This window comes from Bufo gargarizans, chromosome 5 (genome assembly GCF_014858855.1).
Source record: "Bufo gargarizans isolate SCDJY-AF-19 chromosome 5, ASM1485885v1, whole genome shotgun sequence".
Taxonomy (NCBI): Eukaryota; Metazoa; Chordata; class Amphibia; order Anura; family Bufonidae; genus Bufo; species Bufo gargarizans.
Window position 1 is genome coordinate 455,057,947 of NC_058084.1, and position 6,000 is coordinate 455,063,946.

The following is a 6,000-nucleotide window of genomic DNA, read 5'->3' on the forward strand; positions in this document are numbered from 1 at the left end:
AATTTTTTGGGGTCTTCCACTTGACTTTTATGTTCCATAACCCACGGGATCATTTAAGAAATTCCAAATGACTGTCTTACTGCGTCCCACCTCAGCAGCGATGGCGCGCTGTGAGAGACCCTGCTTATGCAGTTCAACAACCCGACCACGTTCAAAAAGGGAGAGTTTTTGACAGAAAATGATAATGAATCCACATCTTTGCACAGATTTGGCCTTTTAAAGGCATGTGGTCCTAAACTTTGGATCACCTGAAAAACAGCCTGTTTCAATTTAATCGTTATTTTCAATTAATTGAATGTTAAAAAAATGTTTTGTCTCACTCTCATTTCTTCTTGTTGCATGTTGAAGCTCTACTTGGACCCTTGTTAAGATCCAACAATGTGATTTTTTGCCATTTTTCAAGTGGTCTTAAAAGTTTGATCAGGACTGTATATATATACAGTATATATATATAAAAAATCATAATTAGACATAATAAGTCTACAGAGGATTATCATAAAATAAACGTTAATAGATTAATAATACATAAATATAAAAATAAACTAAAAATGAATGAATGAATAAATTGATATAAATAAATTTAAAAAATGTAATGTCTTGTCCATTTACTCTTTTCTGGACAGGATGAACTTTGAGTGACTCGCGAATGTCGGGTCATTACACTTTAACAAGATGCAATCAGACAATACATCTAATGGACATCTCTTGGGAACACGTCTTGGGAACAATCTGCTACTTTAGAAAACAATAATTGTTCCAAAGAAATCATTGAAACTGAATGAGCAGCTTGTTTATACGGCTAAATTCAATTAGGACAATCATCTTTCTGCTACGCGCCCTTGTCTCGATGTTACGTTGTTTTCATTTGGAGCATTGCATGGCGTTTTTTTAAAGATGACCTCGAGCCCTCATCAACATCCATCTCAGGGACAAACCTCATAGGTCAACACAGTATTTTTAATATGGATCAGTGATTTATATTGGGGTGGTGACATCTACTGTGCAAGCAGGTTATAGATCTATTAAACACTAAGGTTGCCTGTACACCTTCAATAGCTGCTGGACATACACTCTTTCAGCCTACGGCTATTCCTCCTGACCATCTTCATACACATGCATGCTTGGCTCTGCAAAGGTACATGTGCTTTGGTATAGGGAGAGGATAGTGAGTTGCTGGCAGACACCTCTGCGGCCTTCACCTTTTTCTCAATTTTAAAGTGCCCAATCCTTCTTTCTCCAGACAACATAAGATAGTTGTCTACACTTAACAAAACTGTTGTTTGGCTAACATTGCATTAAAAGCCCACAAGGTACCTAATAGCGGCATACTATAGAACTGTAGGTACTCTGTGTGCTGCTGTTGCTGCTGCCATATGGTGTCTGTCTGCAGGACCATATTACAGAGGTGTACCCACGCTTTTCTGTAATGCAATTCAATGGAACATGCTAATCAGAATCAAAATGAATCAGGCAAAAAAAAAAAAATTCTCTGTGTGGAATCTAAGAGAACGACAATGGTTATCCTGGTGATAAAAATTTCTAGGAAAAGCCTCAGAATGGAATAAAAAAAATTGTACACCCCCACCGATTCCTCCGCTACTCCCGCTGCAAAGCTTACATCAGGTCCCGGCTGGTTTCTGCTTCCTGGTGCCATCTCGACACGCAGGAAATGCTATGGCTCAGCCAATCACTTGCTGAAACTAGTCACCTATAATCCTACACTGTTGATCCAGAGGAAGAAACAACCCTATGGGGCAGATGCAAATTGACTCCTAAGAGGGGGAAATCCTGACTCCGAATATAACAATAAGAACAACTTTTAAGAATAAGAATAACTTTTTGGATCAATGTTCCATCTCCGGAATCCAGTATGTTAAAGAGTTCAAAAAAAATAAATAAAATTCCACTAAATTCAGTTGCTATGGGCTACCATTGACTTTGTTGTGGTGATCACTCCACCTAATTTGAACTGTTGACTTATGTGACTTTGTTATGTCAAATTACTAAAGAGCATGCCAGAAATTCTCATCTTGTGCTATGTTTAATGCATGCTATTATATATATTCCTTTACTTTGGGGGCTCCGTCCTGGAGATAAGAGCAAGTCCCAGAGGTGGGAGATCCACACCTACAGTATCTGACATGGATGGCATATCCTAGTGATATGCCATCAATGTCTGAGATGGAAATACCCTTTTAAGTGTGCCACGCACCTTGCATCTATTGTCTGGTATACTATGTAATATGTATCACCATGTGGTAATGTGGACTGTGTAAGGCTGAGGAACATCAACGAGGATACTTTAAATTGTATTATACTAATTGTAACGTAATGTGAATTCAAAAGAGAATTTGAGAATAAATAAGCTTATGCAGGCTAAGTGAATACAATACGATAACACAAACAAATCACATACAGAATAATAAAAAGTTAATAATCATCACTAGACTAAATGGGGTGGAGACTCCGTCGATCATGCTATAACACATAGCTGTCTACCACGTTATAACACATGACTGACACCCCAGGGTGTATAAGAGATAGGGAAAATCTATACTTACATCCTACCTAGGATGAAGTTCAAGCTGGAGTCTCCCGAATGTATGTGTGTCACAGATTTAAACTTTTAGCCCCTCCTCCAGTGCAAAAATAAAAGGATTAAAGGGATAGAACCAATAAGTAGTTTAAAAATACCCTTACAATACACTAATATGGATGAAATACCCTGTATGCCCAGGTCCATAGCTGTATACTGGTGAGAGATGCTGCAGGTAGTCTGCGATGGTGTCTCTAGGGAGCCATATTGCCTTAGGTATGGATAATGCAGAGAACCACACTATTGAAAAAAGCATTGTATACTATTTTGGCATGTATATATGCATATGTATTGCACTGTATTCTGTTGTGGCACATTGGTTGCGTGAATAAGAATATGAGGATCCAACTGGGCTTAGTCATAGGTGGTCGTGAGGGCAATGCCACCGGCTGGCTGAATGATCCTCAAAGGGGATAAACAGAAGTATAGAGAGCTTTAGGGTAGGTTTAGTTAGATGCAGGAGAACCAGAAAGACACAGCACTGAAAGACCGAGCTCAGAGATGTTGTAGCTCCTGCTTGTAGTTAGCTAGTAGTAGAAGTGAGTGGCACTAGTCATAAGGGTGCTCCACCTCAAGGCCTAAATAGGGCAAGGTGCCACAAGGAAGTGAAAGCTGGAGGATAGGCAATGAGAGTCTCCTAACCTTAGTTTTCCAGAAGCAGCCATAGCAGGTGGAGGATTGCTAATAAGACCAACCAGTGGCTGTGTCATCTACAAAAAGGCAAGTAAAGTTTGTGCAATACTTGTGTGCTGCACTGAGTTTGTCATGAGGAAGAGGAATACCATGGCCTGTTAGAGACTTACTGATTTTGTGGTACTGTGCCTAGTTGAGACATAGTGATGATAATTGGAGATATAGCCATCTTCTTTGCTGAGGAGAACAGAGTAGGGTATCCACTCCCAGATGGACTACGACCGTGGCAAGGGGTCCCTTTTAGTGAAAGTTTGTCGTGACGCCAGTTGCAGTGAAGCAACAAGGGCACAGGGCCCCTTTTAGTGATGTAGTAGTTGGTATCCAGGTGTAGGAATGCCAGAGTGGTGTAAGGTGGCCTAAAATGTCCCTTAAGGTGTTGTGCACGTGTCATGATGCTCCTACCCCAAGGCGTTGTCGTCTGTCGCAGAGCAAATAGGGGGAATAGTTGAGGGATTTGAAGAAATGATTGAGTCCAGACCTTATATATAGATGAACAGCAACTTTACTTTCAATAAACGTTCTTCCAAACAGTGTACAGACTTTTTTTTGGTTCCAGCAGGCGTTGGTATTAACTGTGGCAGGTGACCTCCTCTCTACTACGTTTGTTGCTCTCTGGCTCTGCTGTGCTAACAGGCTGGCTATAGAACTCAGCTTCCTCTTTAGGCTGTACTTAACTTGGTAATCTGGTCTGGCTCTAGATTTATGTCATGCTTGCTGCCAACTGCTGGTGAACCAGGCACATTACACTTGAACATAACAGTTACATGGAAATGGGAATAGACATTTTGCAGGCCCTGGAAATGAATACATGGGATGACATTAGGTTAACCATGGGAGATAGTAGAGGAATGCAAAGGTGGTAATGCACCTCTGGGGCGTTACATTAACTAAAGAGAGAATTGTTGCCTCTTAAAAGGACTGTGTTATATTTACCTGTAGCCATTAAGACTGTGCCCTCATTCTGAGACTGTTGCAACCATGCACTAGTTACTCTACATGAGACTGTAACCACTAAGTCAGTTGCCTTTCGAGAGAAATCTGCATGCTTGTTGCCTCCAGTCAGATTAGTAAAGGCATTTTTTTTCAGTTACAAACTGTGTCCGCCTGATTCGTTTCTCCATCCTTGAGTGGAGAGCCACATGTATGACTCACCGATCTTGAACAACTTTTGTAAGGACTGACCCACTTATAAGTACCCAACTTGTAATATTATCACTTTAAAAAGGCCTTTCTTGAACTTGTGCGAATCCACTATTACAACCTCATCTGACAGAGAGCTTCCATAGTCTCAAAGATCTTGTACAGAACCCTTGTCGATGATGATGGGGATGCCTTCTTTCCTCATGACCTAGCGGATGTCCTCCTGTCATCACTACAGATCTAGGTATAAAAAGATCATTAGACAGATCTCTGTATAGTTTATAAACAGTAAAAAATTATTTGAACTTACCACACACAAAAAAAGTATACAGAATGCACAAAAATAAACACAAATCATGAAAGAGGCTCAAATCATATCAGCATTTCATACAGAAAGAAGACCAAACTAGGACTATCAAAAGAGCAGTGGTACTGTACACAAGTTGCCCCAGCTCACATATATAACCATAGGAGGCCCCTTCCTTTCTCAGTCCCTATGGTGACCCCTCCATTTTCCAGTTCAAGATGGCTCCATCATTCTTTGTCTGCAGCTTGGCTCCCATCTCATTCCTGGTCCCTAGCATAACTTCTCTCAGAATCTTGGCTCCCAGCATGATTCCGCATTTGGTCTGGAGCATGGATCCCCATTTCATTCCTGGTCCCCAGCATGGCTTCTCTCAGAAACTTGGTTCCCAGCATGATTCCACATTTGGTCTGGAGCATGGATCCCCATTTCATTCCTGGTCCCCAGCATGGCTTCGACTCTCATTTCTGGTCTTCAACATGACTCACCCTCTCATTATTGGTCCTCAGAATGGCTCCCTTCTCATTGTTGGTCCCAATCATGACTCCCCTTCTCGTTCCTGGTCCTTCGCATGACTTCCCCTTTGATTCCTAGTCTTCAACATTGCTGTCTTCTCATTCCTGGTCTTTAGCATGACTCCCCTTCTCATTCCTGGTCCTCAGCAAGGTTACCATCACTCTCCTGCTCCCCAGCAAGGCAGTAGTGTGGGATGTTCAGTGAAACATGACACAAAATGCACCCTCCCCCACTCTGTCGGCCACAGTCCTCTTTCCTCCTCCTCCTCCTCCTATAATGCTTGGTGGTGCTGCTGCAGAGGCTTCTCTTCTTGCTCCGTCTGCTTCGTGATGTTCGTTGCAAGTCTTATGCTCCTGCTTGCACCATCTGGTGATATGGCACAGCACGAACTTGCATCCACAACACATGTCAGTCCAGTGTGGGGTTCCCACTGAAACATTTGCTCATAAAATTTGTATTTTGTTTGAAAAGGGAGTGAGTGGTATGGAGCAAACTCTACAAGGGTATAACTGGGACGAAAACCTGTCATAGAATACAATGTGACTGGAGGGGAGGTTTCACTGTATTTGCATAATGTAGTCAGATCACCCTTAGGCCTCATGCACACGACCGTGCCGTTTTTTGCGGTCGGCAAACCGTGGATCCACAAAAAAACGGAAGCTGCCCGTGTGCCTTCTGCAATTTGCGCAACGGAACGAGCGGGCCATTGTAGACATGCCTATTCTTGTCCGCCAAACGGCCAAGAATAGGA